General features: G+C 40.1%; 1 protein-coding gene across 3 annotated transcripts in view; it reads left to right on the forward strand.

Moving 5' to 3' along the window:
• Positions 1–6,137: 6,137 nt before the first annotated feature.
• LOC134225862 (titin-like) overlaps positions 6,138–20,450 on the forward strand; it is a 59,835-nt gene continuing 45,522 nt past the window's right edge. For 2 of the 3 annotated variants that reach the window (XM_062706276.1, XM_062706278.1), the window contains exon 1: positions 8,544–9,395. The gene's annotated coding sequence lies outside the window, so the exon portion shown is untranslated. Of the gene's footprint in view, positions 6,542–8,543; positions 9,396–20,450 lie in introns of those variants that run through there. The other variant, XM_062706277.1, reaches the window with a different exon arrangement.

Here is a 20,450-nt window from a genome sequence, read left to right on the forward strand (position 1 = left end):
TTTCTGAAGAAAGCAACGCAAGACAGTCGTTCGTTCCCTGTTTCTGCGGAAGCCAAATTGTGTATCTGACAAAAACTATTCGATTCTACCCATTTGTCTAGCCGGAAGAGAATTTATCTTCTCCAACAACTTCCGAAGACAGGACAGCATCGCGATGGGGCGATACGAATTATAATCCGACGCGGGTTTTCCGGGCTTCTGGATGGCTATCACCCTCACTTCCCTCCAATCATCCGGAACAATGTTGCACTCCAGTAACTGGTTGAACAGGCTCAATAAGCGCCTCTTCGCGACATCTGGGAGGTTTTGAGTAAATTGAACTTGATTCTATTCATCTCAGGAGCGGAATTGTTACATGAAAGGAGAGCAAGCGAGAATTCATTCATCGAAAAGGGGTGATCCATATCATCCCTGTCAGCAAAAGCATCACGTAGCTCTTGCCTCACCGGTACCGAATCCGGACAAACTTTCTTTGCGAAGTCGAGTATCCACCGCGACGAACTTTCACGATCTTCGTTTACGGACGACGCGTTGCGCATTCTTCTCCCGACGGTCCACAGAGTTTTCATTGAAGTCTCGCGCGATAAACCTTCAACAAAAGTTCGCCAATATCCACGCTTCTTCACTTTGACCAGTTTCTTGAACTGGATTTCGAGCGCGGTGTATCGTTTGTGAAGAACGATCGCCCCGTGTTTCCGAAATTCTTTGAACGCGGCGGATTTCTCGCGATAAAGTTGCGTACACTCGATGTCCCACCACGGACTGTAGGGTTTCCTACGAACCGAAGCTCCTGGCACCGGCCGACGTTGTGCCTGAAGAGCGCTTTCAAGAATCAACTGCGATAGAAACTTGAACTCTTCCCGCGGGAGAAGTGCTTCTATCGACTGTATGCCATCGCTGATGGCGTCCGCATATTTGCCCCAATCGATGTGCTTCGTGAGGTCATATGAAAGATCGATGGAAGCAGATTGCTTATGTCCATTGGAAATCGAAACTTCGATCGGCAAATGATCACTACCATGGGGATCTTGGACCACCTTCCAAGTACAGTCCAACGATAATGAGCTCGAACAAATGGAAAGATCTAGACGGCTATCTCTTGCTGGAGGAGCCACTCGTGTAACTTCTCCTGTATTCAAAATTGACATATTGAAGTCGTCGCAGAGGTCGTATATCATTGATGAACGGTTGTCGTCGTACAGTTCCCCTCAGCCTGTTCCGTGGGAGTTAAAATCTCCCAGGAGCAACCGTGGCTCGGGCATAACCGAGCAGATGTGCGAGAGATCTCTTCGAGATATCGCGGTGTTTGGAGGAAGATATATCGAGGCCATACTGAGGTCTTTTCCTCGAATAGTCACCTGACATGCGACAGCTTCGGTGCCAGACATCGGCGCAAGATCGACTCTATAGAAGGAGTGCTGTTTTTTGATCCCTAAAAGCACCCCTCCATATCGATTTGTCCGATCGCGGCGGATTATGTTGAAATCAGGAAAATGAAGGTTCACATCTGGTGTTAGCCATGTTTCACATAAAGCAAAAGCATCGCATTGTAATTTGTTAACTAAAAATTTAAAAATATCTAATTTTGGAAGAATACTTCGACAGTTCCACTGTAGAATCGAAATCATGTTACCCCTATTGACTAAGTTAGCCATCGAAGGATACAAATGACTCGAGGAGGGGCATTTTCGAAGCCAGCTGCTTCAGGAGAGGAGTCAGAATAGGAAGAACAGTTTTGACCATGTTCTTCACGGGGTCGGAAGCATCAAAAAAGTTGAGGATGAGCTCCACGATGCCAGAAAGTGTGAACATTGGAGCGCTCGGGAGTTCTTCTGCTCGCTCTGTATGCTCTCTTTCTGGCTGAGAAATCGCAAAAAATGGGGCATCTGGGATTTTAGATGTTCCCGGAAGCGGTGGAAACTCTCGATCATCCCGATGTGAAACCACAAAGGTTGAACGTTTTTGAGTACTTTCACCCGCTTTGAATTTGATCATGTTTGATTGGGGCTCAGGCTGTTTTCTAGGCTTTTTTGAGGGTCGCTGGCTCTGTTTTATTCTCTTCCTCGTTGAGCCATTGAAAACAAAGGGAACCCCATTTCCAACTTCGGAGTCAGAGCTACCTTGATCGTCCAAAGGAAGAGACGAGTAGATGGTGTCAGAAACGAGTGGAGGAGCGACCTTCCTCAACATTTCGGCGTAACTTCGCCGAGAACGCTGCTGCAGAGACCGCTTCTGGTGTATTCGCTGCTGCATGTACGTTGGGCAAGCTTCAAGAGCATGTGGAGGGCTTTCGTTACAATAGACACATTTCGGTGCCGTCTTGCACGCGCCCTCCACATGCTTCTCTCCGCATTATGCACAGCGAGGTTTATTGCAGCAGTATTGAGCGGTGTGGCCCAGCTGCTTGCAATTAATACAATTCATCACCTTCGGTACATACAGCCGAACAGGTAGACGAAGTTTGCCAATCACTACGTAGTCACGCAGTGCGGACCCGGAAAAACGCAGAAAGACGGAAGACGCTGAAAGAGTCAGACGGAGAATAACTCCGCTTCTCTCCCTCCTGCGACACCAAATACATTTGTTTGCATTCCAGTATCGCAACAGGAGGCAAAGAAACGTTCTTGAAACGACCGAAACCTTGTTTCAAATCGTCGCATGTCATACTTCCCTCCGTCACCACCCCCGCGATCTCACACACTGCTGACGGTAAATACACCTTATATTCGAGAGTGAAAAGCTCACAGGTGGCAATCTCGTTGGCCTGTTTGCGATCACTGACCGTGACACGGAGTTTACTGGACCCAACCAAGTCAATGGTCGTGACAGACGAAAATCGCTTTTCCAGATCTTTGCTAATCTGGCTGATATTCAAACGTTTGCCTTTGGGTCGAAAGAAAACAACATATGGTTCACTAGAGTCGTGAGGGTAGACCTTGGGACGGGGGCTCGTAGAGGAAATTTTAGCGTTGCTGGTGTCCATTTCGTTTTGGTTTGGAACACCCGAATACAACGAAACATCTGACATGGAATACGAAGTACCCCCGCCAACTTCGCCTTCGCGCATTGCGGACACGAAATGCGCCGCTGCAGCGATGCACAATCTATTTTAAGACTAAACAATTATCACAAGGACAGAAAAAAACACACACGAACAAATTAATGATTTGGAACAGAGGGGAAGACGAGTAGAAAAGAAAGAAAAAACTATTCCAATAAGAGGGGAACAATGAGAGGGAGCTCAATTAAATACTTGTGTTCACACTGCTGTGTTGCCGGCTAACAGGCAGCACACACTAGCTTGATGGACACTCGCCGGTGGTGCGGTCGAAGCGAACCACGCTATTGTTGGTGTTCTCGCAGCACGGCAGCGTCTGTGTTGGTGGAGACGCACGATGGATGATGACTGTCGGCATGGGACGATGATGCCTGCGCCTGCGATGGACGCCGAATAAACTGCAAAGTTTTGCGTAGTTGCAAAACCAACGAAATGGCTACTTAACTGCTAGCTAAGCACCACTTCCACTCAAGCACTATGCTTCAAAACACTTTCGGAAAAAAACCACTACCTGTACTTCAGGAAAAAAAAACCGAAAAAGAAGCAGACCGTACGCGGACTTACAACCGTCTCGCACGGATGCTTGACGTGGAATGCAGGAAATTCGACTTCTTCAATTTTGAATCGGCGTGGAAAGTTATGTATCAGCGTGATAAAAAATTTAAACGGCGGCGCGCCGATGCAAAAATGTCAGCGGCGGCGGCGTGCCAAAAACTGTCGACAGCGGCGCACACCTCTCTACCTGAGAGGCAAGAGGGCTCCAGAGAAAATCATCAGCCCCATCGAGGCACATTACGAGCTCTTCTCCTGTAGAGTTCGGCACAATGGGGTCTAGTCCGGATCGTAGCTGGTGTGAGGCAAGGATGTATTCTATCACCGTTACTGTTCCTCATCGTAATAAACGAGATTCTGGTAGGTGCGATTGACTGTGAACCAAACCGCGGGCTGTTATGGGTGTGTATCAGCGGAGAACACTCAACGGCTGCACTGCCCTTCTACGCATAGTTGTCCCATGTTAGTTTTTGTGGATTTTGACTTTTCACCATAGAGCAGTCTATTTTGATGTATACTTTTAGAAAACTCCAACAGATTTCGAACTTTGTTCGGAAAATCATTGAAAACAACACCAAGTCTATTTGTCCCATTGCTTAATTTCTATGCATGATTGTCTCGCGGTGATTAAATTCATCATTATGGCGGATTCTGTTATTTTATGGAGCAACACACATTGAAATAGCATTTTCTGTTTAGATCTTGCAATCTTAGCCTGTTGCACTGGTTCAATGGGGGCAATTTGTACAATACTCATTCTTAGCGACATAATCACTTCAACCACGTGGAAGGTTTACTTCTATAGATAAAGCATGTGGAGACATACGTCAATCGCAGTAGTCATTCACGAAGTCATGCATTGAACGGGGTTGATATGCGTAGAAACCATAAAACAAGTGCTCTATTTCTCGGCATAACTGTCCCGCCGATCTATTTTCATGATCGTTGTCGCAAATGCTGTTTGTGAGTGAAAAATAAGAGTGATTTCAATGAAATTAAGTCTTCTGAATGGCTCTGTGATGTAATAATCTTATATTTCAAATGCCATTTTCTCATTTGTCGTTTTTTGAATTTGGTACAAGCAGGCGTAGAACGGCAGTGCAAGTGTTCATCAACAGATGCTCGCCGCAAATCGCAATTTGTACCAAGGTTACAGTGTCACGCGCCAAAGACTTTTGAAGTATAGGCCCTTTCTACTGTATTCTAAAAAAAACAAGAACATTGAAAAGGATTTTCCCACAATTACAATTTTTTTGTCATGAAAGGTATGTAGGAAGTATTGTAAGTTATTTTTTTTTTGATATTTTTATTATTACTACTTTTATCTAGAAATTGTAAATATATAAACAAAAAATTATCAAATATTAATCAATGGTTGCTTCAAATTAATTTTGAAATTATGAAACAATTGTTGCTCAATTGAATGAAATATAATCTCTCCTTTATCGCATATGTTGCTTAAATCAAGAAACCACTGTACTAAAACGTAGTAAACTCGCTCGATCCCTTTACGATATCGCGACATCAGGCTTTAATTATGCAAATTTAAATTTATACTCAGTAGGTCATAAAAAATCCTCCATAATATGCTCGACATTTATTATTGTTGACGTCTCGTTTGATGCTGCGGTGCTGGTTGTTGTTTTGTTCCGTAATTGCCATCGGTGCGATCAAGGTGTGCGGACTATACCTACAGCATCCACCCAAACAACTTATTCGATGGGGTCCATATGTGTGGACAGGTGACAATGAGGAAGTGGAAGAAAGTTTTTTTTTGTAAGAGCAGGTAAAGGGTTCGCTAAAATACCGGTCACACTCAGTCAGTCCATATTTTCATCAAGCTGTATGTTGCTCTGGTTGTATCTTTAGCAAATTTACTACGATACGATGACGGTCGGTTGGCAGTGTAATCGATGGGAAGCGGTTTTCCCTTTCTTATCGCAGACTTGAATTCGATCGAGTGTGCTATGCTAAGGCAACATGATCGTTTTACTGGTTTGGAGTTTTGCAACTATAAAGTTACATAATCCGGCTTATATTGTGTTACTCGACCAATTTGGGGCAGATCAGGATCTACCTACCAATTAGTTGTGTCGGACCCGTTGATAAACTATGGTTAAGGTGAAAGAATGCAACTTGCAAAGATTTAAATAAAAGCTAGTATGTGACGAATAAATTTCCGTTTATTCGTGAAACATGGTCAATTTCAAGTTGAATACACTATTCTATCGCATATAGAAATTTGTGTACTAATAGCTTTGTAAGATTACGCGGTTTATTACGTAATATGAAATAAAATGAAAATAAGAAGAGTGAGATTTGACATCAAGATAATCTTTATCATGTAAAGTCTGCATTGTGGGGTGTGTGGCCGTGTGGTTAGAGTCAATAGGCATTCATAGGCAGCGGAGTGTGGGTTCGATTCCCATCTCAGTGGCAAAACTTTTCGTAAGGAAAAGTGTTTAGCTGCTCCGTTCTCTTGTTCAAAGAGCGAAACACTTGGAAGCATTAAAACGTGTGTTGGCAATCTCATATCGATTCGAGATCGCGGACGGTTCGGAGGTGAAAACTTTTACCTCTTCGCGGCTGGAGGGTGGACGGATATGCGTGGTGCGCGTGTGAAAATCTAAACATTGTTGAGGTGGATAATAGCGGTAGTGGACAACGAGCAGACCAGGGACGCCTCGGACGTGGGTGCAGTCAAAGTTCATATGGTGTGAAAGGGAATGTAATAACCGTTTGCATCGTTGGAAAGGTTACAAAGTGATATCGGGATACAAGTGCCTGGCAGTGTCGATTACAAAACTGATATTATAAGGTAGATTGTACGCTATTCGTGCCTGTTGGAAGAAACAGTTGGGTTACTGAGAAATATTACAAAGTTTTACATAATCGGTGATTGTTGGAAAGTTAATGAACATTGCAAAAAGGGTAAGATATTGTGCTCAATTATGAACTACTAATCACAGGATACGAAATATGCAATGCAACGTGCATTTAAATTGAAGTGGTGTTTAGATAACAAAGATGGTGGTTATTTAACCTATTTATTGCCTGTAATATGCTTGACTGAAGAAGAAGAAAAAAGTGTTTTGAAATGGTACAGATTATTTCGCTAATACCAAAATAACCGTACGTTGCATCTTCGGTGCTCAAAAGAATGCGAAAATTGGAGTTGACATATAGAAATTTGAGTACTAATAGCCTTATACAGATTACGCGGTTTATTACGTAATATTAAATATGAAATAAAATGAAAATAAGAAGATTGAGATTTGACATCAAGATACTCTTTATCATGTCAAGTCAACATTGTGGGGTGTGTGGCCGTGTGGTTAGAGTCAATAGGCATTCATAGGCAGCGGAGTGTGGGTTCGATTCCCATCTCAGTAGCAAAACTTTTCGTAAGGGAAAGTGTTCAGCAGAGCTAATGGATGCTGCTCCATTCTCTTGTTCAAAGAGCGAAACACTCACTGGAAGCATTAAAACGTGTGTTGTCTGTTTAAAAGCCTATCATCTGAAAAGCCTATAGCTCATCGTAACTCATGTAGCACCTTTTGAACAGATTTGGTTACAGCAACTTAAAAGTGACCAAATTCGGTCGCATATAAGTTTCGGCAACTAACTTACAACATGCGGGATGACAAGTCATGGTCTTTTGTTAAAAAAGCTTCTTATTCTTATTTTAAAATGCATTGCAATCATGCTCGTAGATGTTTGACGATCCTGCGTCTTTGATCACGAGACCTCTAAAAAGCTAGAAAAGCTCTGGAATTAATTTTATGTTTTCCAAGCGTTCTGCTTCGCGAATTCGCGACACTAACCTACGAAGAGCCATGCATCTCCAAACACTTGAACGCCAGAAAGCAAATTGTTCCCTAAAAATTGTCAGCCAACTGAGGCAAAATGTTTGTAATATATTTACCAATTTGTTGTTCACATGTTCGATATTTGTTTGAGTATTTGGGTAGAATATCGCTCAAGATAATAGTACCACAGCTTGGACCATTAGTTTGAATAACGCACCGTAAAATTAGATTTTTTCAATTTACACATAGGTATCTGTTTCCGCGGCGATATTTTTGTATTGAAGGTACACAAAAGGTACGTAGAAAACCCGTCTTAGATCGGAGCGATTAAATTGAGGAATATCCACCATTGGCTCACCAACTCAGACCAAAGTAAATTAATTGCACTCAGCAATGTCGAACACGCCTTCCTGCTCACTAATCAACTACCGTAAGCTCCAAATTGGGGCAATTCATGCGAACCTTGTAAGAAAAAAATCATCCACGGATATGTACATCTGAACCAAGTGATGCACCACAATAATTACCCTCTAGCCACACAAGTGTGCGGCTACTTCACTGAGAGTGAGATCCCTCCGGAAAATACCTTACTCTCACTCTCGATGAGCAACTTCAGACAGCCTCAAGTCAAAACATGCACCCACTGCCACCGGGTGGCCGGCCCGCGGTGGTCGTCTGCAGGCGGATCATTGCATCGAGTTGCAGCAAGTGAGAAACGGAGGCGTGAAACTTGTTTGGTCACTTGCACTGCGCTGCTACTGGTAGGGGATGTCAAGGTTAAACAGAGTTCCCCCATTTGAACGCCTTGTTGGATTAATAATATAAAGAATGGAATAGTGAGAAACATTCTATTATCTTAAGTATAAGTATTGTATTTTTTAGAAAGACTGCCTTAACCCGCCTTCCCCCAAGTATGCGCGAATATCGCGCGATAAAGCCGGTCGGTCATTCGGTGTGACAAAGTCGTTTGTCACAAGCTCTGCGCCAGCAAGCGGAGTTGGAAGAAAAACTCGCGGAACGAAATTTATGAACTAACCAACTCGGATGCTGCGTTTGGTTGGTCAATCCATTCAACCACGGACCTGAGAGGGGCGAAAAGTTTAATATAGAGCAACCGATCCGGGGGTCCCAAGACCATTTGACCGTAGTCGCTGGTACCTAACGCGCGTGCATCGGATTGGCATTCCACCGCGTCATACCGTTTGTCGTCGTGATCGTGATCGATGCTCACTGTCGCCGTCCAAGAAGGAAAAGATCAATTTCTCCAGCCGCGCGCAACAGTCTAGACGGGATCACGTCACGACTGATTGGCGAGCGATCTGCGCTAATGAGGCACGATCTTTGAAAATTCCACCCATCACGGAGGAGGCCCGGCGCGCGTGCGCGTGTGTGAAAAGCGTCTAGATTTTTGGACCCCTGCTGCCGCCAAGTGGTCGAGTCAGTGCAGTGGAAGTAAGCGAAGGAAAACAAAAACAGAAACAAGTCAGCTTCAGGTACCGAGCAGTGAGAGTGTCGCCGCCTTCAACGGGCATATCCGCGAGAGGTCTGCGACGCAGCATCTGGCCCTGGCAATCTCATATCGATTCGAGATCGCGGACGGTTCGGAGGTGAAAACTTTTACCTCTTCGCGGCTGGAGGGTGGACGGATATGCGTGGTGCGCGTGTGAAAATCTAAACATTGTTGAGGTGGATAATAGCGGTAGTGGACAACGAGCAGACCAGGGACGCCTCGGACGTGGGTGCAGTCAAAGTTCATATGGTGTGAAAGGGAATGTAATAACCGTTTTCATCGTTGGAAAGGTTACAAAGTGAGATCGGGATACAAGTGCCTGGCAGTGTCGATTACAAAACTGATATTAGAAGGTAGATTGTACGCTATTCGTGCCTGTTGGAAGAAACAGTTGGGTTACTGAGAAATATTACAAAGTTTTACATAATCGGCGATTGTTGGAAAGTTAATGAACATTGCAAAAAGGGTAAGATATTGTGCTCAATTATGAACTACTAATCACAGGATACGAAATATGCAATACAACGTGCAATTAAATTGAAGTGGTGTTTAGATAACAAAGATGGTGGTTATTTAACCTATTTATTGCCTGTAATATGCTTGACTGAAGAAGAAGAAAAAAGTGTTTTGAAATGGTACAGATTATTTCGCTAATACCAAAATAACCGTACGTTGCATCTTCGGAGCTCATAAGAATGCGAAAATTGGAGTTGACTGATCAAAACTGAATATATCAGCAGCTGATAATGTATTACTAGAGCGCGAAGAAATATTCGAAGTGTTTGATAAGGTTCAACGGACCAATCATTGTGTCATCTTATACAACCTAATTGTTGAGACATTTTAATATCTTCTATAGCGACTATCTCTGTCATGGCCCATGATAGTTTCACGAAGCGAGGTCTAGACAAATAATTTGGCAGTATTTTTGATTAATGTTTTTTTTTGCTTAAATAAAATGTTGAGTTAACATTTGACAAGGGCGCCCAACATAGCATTGGTCCTCAAAGCCCCAATCACACGCTTCCACGGAGATGCCGATTAGACCTGTGCGCCGATCTACTTTGAACTGGCGGCGGCGTGAATGTATTTTTCTAACGGCGGCGGCGGCTCAGCCTGAGTCACGCCGCGGGTGTTTTCGGCGGCGGCGGCGGCGGCGGCTCAATCGACGTGGTCCAAAATTTTCCTTCAAACAGTTCAAGCAATTTAAATGCCGAGATGCAGACATTGGAAAGTTGACCAAGAACTTCTTCAAGAATTCCTTATAAATTTATCCAGGAATCCCTTCAGGAATACTATGAGCAGATTCTCATTAGATTCCTTTAAAAAAATCAGGAATTTCTTTACGATTTCCTCCAGTGATTTCTACAGGAGTTCTTTATAAATTTCCTTCATGAATTTCTTCAATGGTTCTTCCGGGAGGGAGTGTAATCTTATATATAAAAATGAAATGGTCTGTGTTCGTATCCGCATAACTCGAAAACGGCTGGATGGATTTTTTTCATTTCTTCAGCAGATATGTCCGTTACCGTTTCCGACGGGTTTATATGATATTTCCTCATGCAAAAATATTTAGTTAAATTGAGTAAATCGTGAAAAACTAAAATGAAGATTTGTATGGGAAAGACGCATGGGGCGTTCTCAACGCGTATTTTCGCCTACTATGCAGGACAACGTCTGCCGGGTCGACTAGTTTGTGATAAAAATACAAGCAAACATTCTGAATTGTGCCTCCTTTACCCTAGCAGCACACATATTCCACATAGGTTACTGCAACTCATATGTGACCACATTTAGTCGCAATCAAGTTGCTGCAACCACATTTGCCTGGCTTGTGCTGCTCGGGTATCCTGGTGGCTACAAAGCAAGGCCATGCTGAAAGTGACTGGATTCATTTCATGCTACGGTGTAGGATTTTTGATACTTCCCTGTGACTTTGAGCATCATCATATTAGTTTTATTACACAGGAATGTAGAAATGGTGAATTGGCTCAAAAACCTCGTAGTTAATAACTGTGGAAGTGCTTAATGAACACTAAGCTGTGGTGTCTACTACCTGGAAAAACCTGGAAAACCTGGAATTATCAGGGAATTTCTCCCCACCTGGAAATGCCTTTAGGAATATATTAAAAAAACTAAATTGGTTAGGATTTTTCAAAGCAATTCCTGGAGGAACTTCCGAAGGAATTTCGGGATCAGTTTTCCAAGGAATTATTCAAAGAAATCAATAAAAGAGTGTCCATAAGAATGATTAGCAATTTTCTAAATTATTTCTGGAGGAAATTCCAAGTTAAAAATCGAAAAGAATCCCGGAGGAATTTTAAAACGAATTTCCGGATGATTTTTCGTATGGTTTCTTTAAGAAATTCCAGAAAGGGAACCTGAAGGGATTAAAAAAAAGTGTAGATTGATTTGTGAAGAATTTTTGCTAAAGGAATTCTTGAAAGAATACCGAAGGATTCCGGAATGGAGTTTCTGAAGGTATTCTCGAAGTATTTCCAAAGAATTCTTAAATTCAAAATATCCGGAAAAACTCCTCCAGGTGTTTTCTAAAGTTTTCCTTTAGATACTTCTGAATGAGTTCCTAATAAATCCCAAGGAATTAAAAAAAATCGAAGCATTTTCCGAAAGTTTTTTTACAGTAAAGCAGTAATAGAACGCTAGTGGCGCTGTAACCATTGAAATTATTCTGCCAAAATATGCTCCGATAAGCTTACTAGCCTATTCATATTACGATTAGATTATTTATCGTAATTAATATCGTGTTAAAGCGGAGAAAAAAATTGAATGTATGGGGATGGCATCAGGTTGTTGTTTATCATGATATTTATGATCATAAATGGCGTAATCTGAATAGGCTATAACTTGGCTGTTTGACACTTATAGTACCGGTACCTTGGCTGCTAGGTCCAAGTAATCTAGATGTTGGTCACACGAACAGGTATAAGGACGTTAGGCATACACCTTTAAGCATAAAATGCCCCAAAAGCAGCCCACGACATTATGCCTAACGTCATGGACCCAACAATCTCATATTTTTGCATCAACGCATTTCCTGAAGGAGATTTCGTAACAAGTTCTGAAGGATTTCCTGAAGAAATTCCCAAACATATTTTTGGAACATTTCCTTAAGAAGTTTTCTCAAGTTTCTTTAAAAAAAACAGCTGAAATAAAATTCAAAGAGATTTCCGATAGAATTCTTAACCAAGTTCCCAAAGAAATTCCTAAAAAAAATATCAGAAGAAATCTGCAAAGTATTTTATAAAGGTATTTCCAAGGGATTTTCACAAGACATTTTCGAACAAACACCTAAAGGAATTAAAAAAAATCGTAGAATCGCCAAATGCATCTCTAAAGGAATTTTCGAAACAAACTAAAGTTTTAGCAAAGAAATTTTCAAATTAAATCCTGGAGGAAGTTCTGAATCAATTCTTAAAATCTGGAGGATTTTCTGATGGAATATTTGGAGAAATTTTCAAAGGAATACCTGGAGGAATTTCCTATGTGTTTCCTGAAGGAATTTTGATTGAATGGCTGAAGCAATTTCTGGGTGAACTTGCGAAGGAATTCCTGGAGGAATTTCTTAAGTAATTTACAACATTGTTTTGTGAAGCCATCAACATATTCTTTAAAATAATATTTTTTGCAATATTTACTTTTTTGAATTGATCATTTTGTTGCGAAATACTATATACTCATGGCACGTTTGTTTTTGCCTGAAAATTGATGTAAAACACCTGGAAAAAACCTGGAAAAATCAGGGAATTTTGTTTTTACAGATGAGTAGATACCCTGTGCGATCTTCAAATTAGGATGTAATGCCAACAAAGAAGATCAAAAAAAATTCACAGGAGTTCCTCATTCAGGTATATATTAAATATCCAGAACTTCTGGACAAAGGAATCCCTAAAACTCCTAGAAAATTAATTCTTCGAGTGAATGTGAAATCTAAGGGAAAACCCAATTACATAACGCTTTAGGGGTGGGTGGGTATCTGTTTGAGCGTTCGGCCTATACACATTTTCAAACCTTCCCTTGCAAAAAGCATTACAAAGAGGTGGGTGGGGGTGGAAAATGATCAATTTTGGCGTTATGTTATTTGTGAATGAACCCTTAAATTAGTTTATAAGCATATAGATGACAAAACCCTAGATTATGTTTCTTTCAAGATCATCCTGAAAGATAAGTGGAAAATTTTTGGAGAGAGGAATTATCTCTATGGCATATCTGAGCTGATGTGAGTATCTCCCCCGAATCCACAGATGAAAGATTCCTGGAAATACCTGAATAAGGAATTCCTCTTCAAGTCTGATAGAAGGATTTCCCAAAATTCGTGAGAGAGGAATTGCCCTGAACTTTTGTGAGGTCAATTCCCAAAAATGTTTGAAAATTTCTGTAGAAAGAATTCTTGAAGGAGGAATTTCCCAGAATCTCATAAGAAAGTACCATCAGAAGATTATACCACAATTCTTGTATAACGACTGCCCAGAATTTGTGACGAAGAATTTGTACAGAATATCTGGAGATTTACTGAGAATTCGAGAAAAAGAAAAACCGGTGTTGAGGGGGAGAGGGTATGCTGAAGTTCTTTAGATAATTTGGTCATGATTCCTACAAAGGTAAGTCCTCAGAGCTCCTGGGAAAGAATTTCCCAGAATTCCTAGAGATGGAAGAACTCAGAATGCTTGGATAATCAGTTTCCCAGAATTCATGGAGCAGGAATTCCCTAGGATTCACATAGAAGAGTTTTCTCAGAATTCAAAAAAGCCAAGGTTTTCCAGAATTTCTGGAGAAAAAAATTTGCAGACTTCCCAGAATTAAAGAAGAAGGAAGTCTATAGGATTCTTGATGAAGCAAATTTTCACAAAGCCACTCCAGGCATTTTTCTACAATTCTAAGAAGGGCAATTCTCCAAAATTGAATGAATTTTCCAGAATTTTAGAAGAAAGTATTTCGTAGGAAGGGCTTCCCAAAAATGTTACAAAAAAAATTACAAAAATGTTAGTTATGTAAAATGTGTTATGTTATGTCTAGCTCTTTTGTGTACGAAATGATTCAATTGTGGTTTTATCATTGCCTGAAATTCTATGCTGATCCCCTCATCGCATCCTCTGATGGCATCTTGCTTCAAAATGTCTGTCATCAGTGATAAAATCAGATGTCTTTAAAATTTCTGAATCGTGCAAATAACACATTATACGAGAATGTTTTTGTGATTATAAATTACAACCAGAAACAGTAACTTCAATAAATTGACAGAATTTAAAAAAAATATGAACCAATTTTTATTAGCTTTTCCTGTATCCAGACCATGATTTGAAAAATGCAAAATCTTATTTTTACTTCGAAGCATAGATAAACATGAGTTTGATTTTCTTAAGGTCACTCCTGACGGAATCCAAGTTTCAAAGTGCTCACGTTTTCGGAGGCACACCAATCGATACGGAAGCAACGCACAACTGTCATTTTTGTTGATTTAGTTTTGCTGCGTCGCAGCATGCGTGAAATAATAAAAATGACAGTTGTGCGTTGCTTCCGTATCGATTGGTGTGCCCCCGAAAGTGTGAGCACTTTGAAACTTGGATTCCGTCAGGAGTGACCTTAATCGTTTGAGTTGTCGTGAGTATAATCCGCAACCTCCAGCACATGTCATGCTTGTACTATTATCAGTTTGCAAGGGGAATAATAGCAGCGAAATGCAAATGTCTATTTTTGCGCACTATAAATCGTGTGCATTTTCCTAAAACGCTTAAACGAGTTCTGGATTGGAAGGCTTTACTCGTTAGTTCCTTGAATTTCGTGTCAGAAAAGGCTTTGTATTTACTACATATTGTTTTCAGCGGCGCAGCCGAAATTTTTAAAATTTATTTGGGTATGAACGGAGTTTTTCTTTTAACAATTTGGGGGTGGGGGATTAACCCCAAAAACGAAAACTACGTCAATAATATTTTATAATAAAAATATCTCAACGGCTCGCCTAAAACATACCGGCGGCGCGGTAAAAAAATCCAGCGGCGCGCCGGTCAAAAAAGGTGGCGGCGGCGGCGCTTGAAAACGGTTTTGAGGACAGTGATTTACTTTCCAAGTATGTTATAAAGCCTCAATAGATCCACCGATGTTACTAGGGAATTTATCGCCAGTCAAGCTTTCCATATGTGTCGGTTGATTTTGAGAGGATGCATATATTAAGACCAATTTTCGTAACAATTTGCATTTCCTCTAGATCAGGGTTTGCCGAAATCACTCTCAATAGATAACGAACAAATTTAAAAGAAAAGCAAAAACTGTTACGAATCATTATAAGCCATAAAAACAAATTTATCAAACTTGTATACAAGTGCGAAAAAACGGAATCGGATGGGCAACACCCACCGAAAAGTGATGGTAAAACGCTTTGCTTACGCTCGTTTTGTGTTAGGTACCATACAGCTGGGTAATACAATTTGAAATATATCCTCAGAACCAGTGCCCCTGCGTTGGGAGCTTTAAAAAAAAAAATAGTCATGTGGTATAGCCTTCCGAATCAGTACTTTATCATAACAGCCTGCGAAAAATGTTTTCACGGTATGCTACATATCGTATTGTATACAGAGATGATAAGTGATTTCTTTTTTTTTTCAATCATTGCACTAGATTTTTTTTTTCATATTTCCAAATGCGACTGGTTCCTATTAAATCATACCTGTTACAGCTTCCGTTGGAGCCACACTTGCCATCGGAAAATTAACCACTTCCAAAATGAAGTCCAAACAGGTCGTGTGACGGCTAAAACTTCATGTGAACAATAAAGATAAAAATAAGGATCTTACAGTTTCATGATTACAAAATTCCATGACCACTCTTGATCTGTTTACGGTACCAAGGATACTTTGGATTAATAGTATTATATTGGCTAGGATTCGAAGCATCTGAGAGTTGGGCAATCCGGATCTATCCGGTCATTTGGTCAGTTGACATTTCCCAAGTTGGGTCTAAGCACTAAACAAATCGCATGACGACTCAAGCATCAAACTGAGTTTTCATAATTCCAAGATTATTCAGGATCAAGCGTTATCGCCCATAATTCGTACACACTTAATTGTATTATTTGTTTTATGTTGTCGGGATTTGCACAGCCGAGTACCGTTTTGACTCAAATCTCGAACAGACTCATATTGCTGAGTGTTCGCAATGGAGATTTATATGAAATATTCCATTAAATGGAGAGGTTTTCGTATCACAAATTTTTTTCTCCTTACCGGGCCCGGAATCAAAACCCGCTCCTAAGCAAATGCTAAGCTGACGTCGGTAACCCCACGGTCACGAAGCCTACAAAACCATAAAGACCTCCGAAAAATGTACTTCAGACGAAGTATGCGCCAACTTGACCAACGGTTATCAGCACTATCTCAGAATTGAATGAAACTTGGTGGGCATAAAGATATGGTATTTCTAAGCCACTCTGCATACTGTATTCTTCAAAAACTGTCAAGAGTAACATTTGACAAGAGCCTAATATTTTTCGTTGATTTTTTTAAATAATCGATGAAACTCTAAAATGCCAATAACTACAAAAAAGTCTGTCGACAAAGACTGTCGTGAAATTCCCTGAAGTTTATCATATATTTATGCCCACCAAGTTTCATTCTATTATGAGATGGTGCTGCCAGCCCGAAAGAGGGGTTGGCGCGAAATTCGTCGCTTCCATTGCAGAGGTACGTCCAATTGGATGCAATCAAAACTGCTCTGAAGATCAAACGATCCCTGAATCTTCTTGAAGGGGATCTCGTTGGACATATGAGCATCCTGAATGAGTTGCGAATCAGTGGATTTGTTTTGAGTGCCGGAGATCCAGGGTTTCGGACAGGCTTCATAATATTTTATACAGATGGCTCCAAGCAAAATCAAATGGCATGGGCCGGGATTACTGGCCTTGGCAGTAACATTTCGATATCAATGGGAATTTGGCCAACGGTTTTTCAAGAGGAGATGTACGGCATTCGGGAATGTGCAGAAATTTGTTTAAAACGGAATTATCGAAATGCAAATATATGCATATGTTCAGACAGCCAAGCAGCATTGAAGGCATTAAAGTCAAAAACTTATAATTCAATGCTTGTGTGGGAATGCTCCAAGCTACTGCAGCTAATTTCCTATCGCAATAAGGTTAATCTATATTGGGTTCCTGGCCATTGCGGAATAGAAGGAAACGAAATAGCAGACCAGTAAGCAAAATGTGGATATATCAGACAGTTTATTGGACCCGAACCTTTCATCAGTCTATCACTTTGTGCTATTAAAATGGAGATTAGAAACTGGGAAAAAGTACAGATACAGCATAACTGGAAAAATACTTTAGATGTCCGACAATCAAAACAATTTATTAGTCCTTATGTTTCCAGTACATTACGACTACTTAGCCTAAGAAAAACATGATTCAAGATTTTACACTTGTTTGATAACAGGTCCCTGACCTTGTAAATATCACCTCAAAATCATTGGACAGCCTCAAGACGACGTATGTAGCTTTTGCAAGTTTGAGAGTGAAAGCTCTGAACACTTATTATGCAACTGTTTTTGCAATTTTTCATAATCGGCTCAAATTTCTTGACAAGGGTATTATTGAACCCCTGGGAAATATCGGATATCCTTCCCATTAAAGTAATACATTTCATTCGAAATGGTATTTCTGAATGGGAAAAATGCCCATGAATGTAAAGTTGATCACTCCCATATTAAGGCATATAAAAAGGGCATAAGTCACAATCAAGGAGTGTATAATTGTCGCTGAAAATGAAAAAAAAGAAACAAGCAACAAAAGAGAACAGCGTTAAGTCTTTGTCCTCACCTGCAGAGTATAAAGACAATGTTGCGTTCCATTTTATCTGCAACAAACATGGAGATGTAATTGTTGTGAACTTTTCAAACTGCGAAAACTGAACGTATATTTCAGAACTAAAACACAAACCATCTTAACAGATGGTTAAGTTTATGTCTAAACTTTGTTAACTGATACTTACACAGAAAAAAATAATGAAAACTAAGAAGCGCGTAAAAAATAAAGATATGGAAAATTACACTATTTTGGGCGTACATGGATATTTTTTAACAAGTACACCCTAAATATATGCAATTTCTATAGCATTATGTCAGTTTCTGTGGCATAAATCATATAAAAATTGACATAATGCAATGGAAATTGCAAACATTCCGGCGATAAAATCGTTTACTTACTTTCGTGTAAATTTCAACAACTTTTTCTATCTGTGTATTTAAACAAAAACATCATCGAAAACAATGGTACTGGTCGCCGAAACGACGGAACCTCGGTCTCCATTGCAATCGGATACACAAGCCCAACTCCTGGTGTTAGGTGGGACGCTAAACAGCCCTGACATGACGGCTCTCCGACGAGACAGGAGGTTTGCGCAGGCCCAATAAGCCGCCTTTCAAAACAACCATTACGAACAACATAGAATATAACACGACTCGATACAATCGGTTACGACCTAGGCGACGAATAAAGGATCACGATTGGAAGCTTGTAACATGGAACTGCAAGTCGCTAGGCTTCGCAGGTTGCGGCAGGATAATCTACGATGAATGACATGCCCGCAACTTCGACGTCGTAGCGCTGCAGGAAATCTGCTGGACATGACAGAAAGTGTGGAAAAGCAGGCATCGAGCGACTACCTTCTAGCAAAGCTGTGGCACCACCAATGAGCTGGGAACCGGCTTCATAGTTTTGGGCAAGATGCGCCAAAGCATGATTGGGTGGCAGCCAATCAACGCAAGGATGCACGCAGAAGAATGGATTATACATTCAACCACACATTGGGTTGAACTCAACGAATAATGTTATTAACTCAGGGCTTACAAACATTTTTGTTGAATTCAACCCGAAATGTTTGTTGATCCAAAAGCACATGATTTGTTTCCCGCTTAATTTGAATGCACCGGATATTCTAGGTTAGGTGCACGATCATTATTTTCAATTACATAGTACATTTTTCATTGATTGGAAAAAACTCATGTGCAAATAAGATGATAAATTTTGTGATAAAATGTTGATGATAAAATGTTTATTATAAGGTATGTATTTTATTTAATAGAAAACTAAACATTCCTAATAAATTTCCAAGAAAATAATCAGACGGAAGGGAGTCACAGGGTCGTGTTCCCTGCTGAAAAAAAAAAAACACGAACAATAAATTTAAAAAAATCTAAAAATACATGAAGCACTTACCTTATTAATAAATTGATTCTTTCTTTTATTATTTCCGATGCTTCCCCAACACAAATTTTGAATAACATTATTTCACAATTATCATAAAATCACAATCATCATAAAAACATGTGGGTTCTGTAAGTTTTTTCCAGCTAAAGGATTGGTTGCTACAAATAATTTGAAACATTTTTCATTGTTCAATAAGTTATGATACGGTTTCCAACCGACTGATTGGTCATTTTTTTTATACATCAACAGCTTCATCATGTTAAACTAAAACCCAGAACGTCGATGAGTAGTCTATAGAAGGTTAAAGACACGAGGATTACTGAGAAACTAAAATGTGATAAATGAAATTGAATCGAAGACCAACATTTTTGAAGGAGTTTTCTGGAAAAATCTACTGAAATTTTGCCAGAACAAAATCCAATGATTCCCTCCAGAATACTCCTATGAACTTCTCCGGAATTTCCTCAGAAAATTCTTTTGATTTTTACGAAAAAAATTACTCAATTTCTAAGCGAAATGTTTCCCGTAACACGGTAGATCACTTTGACGTAGTGTGTTACGGTGTAAGATCTACCATACAGAGCCCTAGCTTAATCCATTTTTCTAGCTAGGGATATAAGTTGTGGCAATTAAGCATTCATCGTATTTAGTCTCCGCTACCAATAGCAGTCTCAGAAATAAAACAGAATTAATGTTATCTTTCAGACAGTTAAAAAACTCGAATTCCTCTTGTTTGAGGCTAAGCTATATGCAGTGGAAACTGACTGCTGGAAAAATCGAGTTAGGGGTTTAAATAGTATTAAAACTCCTCATGAACAGGTGAACAATGGTAGTGAGAGAAACACACGAAAGTTCTTATTACTGAACAAATTCTCTTGCTTGAAATGGTCCTGTAGACAGAGCTAAATCTCGGGTTTGTAGCTTTACTGGTGATATTTGTGCAGTGTAATCTGACTGTACACGGAAAAAATAAACTACCCAATAGTGAGTTTAATTCACCCAACCTCCGAACAAAAGCCAAAATTGAGTAAGTAGGGTCGAATTAGTTTGTCTTTATTCCTATGTTAAAAAAGTACCCAACGGAAAATTTATTTACCGAAATGTAAGTTTAATTCACTCAATTTAGACCTCAAGTAATAAAACTCAAAATTGGGTTGTTTAGCTCAGAAAAATATCGAGTTTTTGCAGTTTAACATAAAGAGCATGCTCTCCTGATCTCCAACATATTTTTATTTTGTTTGTAAACCTTTTATTTACATTTTTATACAGCAAACAATAAGCCATTTCAATCGATAGAATGACACT

Source organism: Armigeres subalbatus, chromosome 3 (genome assembly GCF_024139115.2).
Source record: "Armigeres subalbatus isolate Guangzhou_Male chromosome 3, GZ_Asu_2, whole genome shotgun sequence".
Taxonomy (NCBI): Eukaryota; Metazoa; Arthropoda; class Insecta; order Diptera; family Culicidae; genus Armigeres; species Armigeres subalbatus.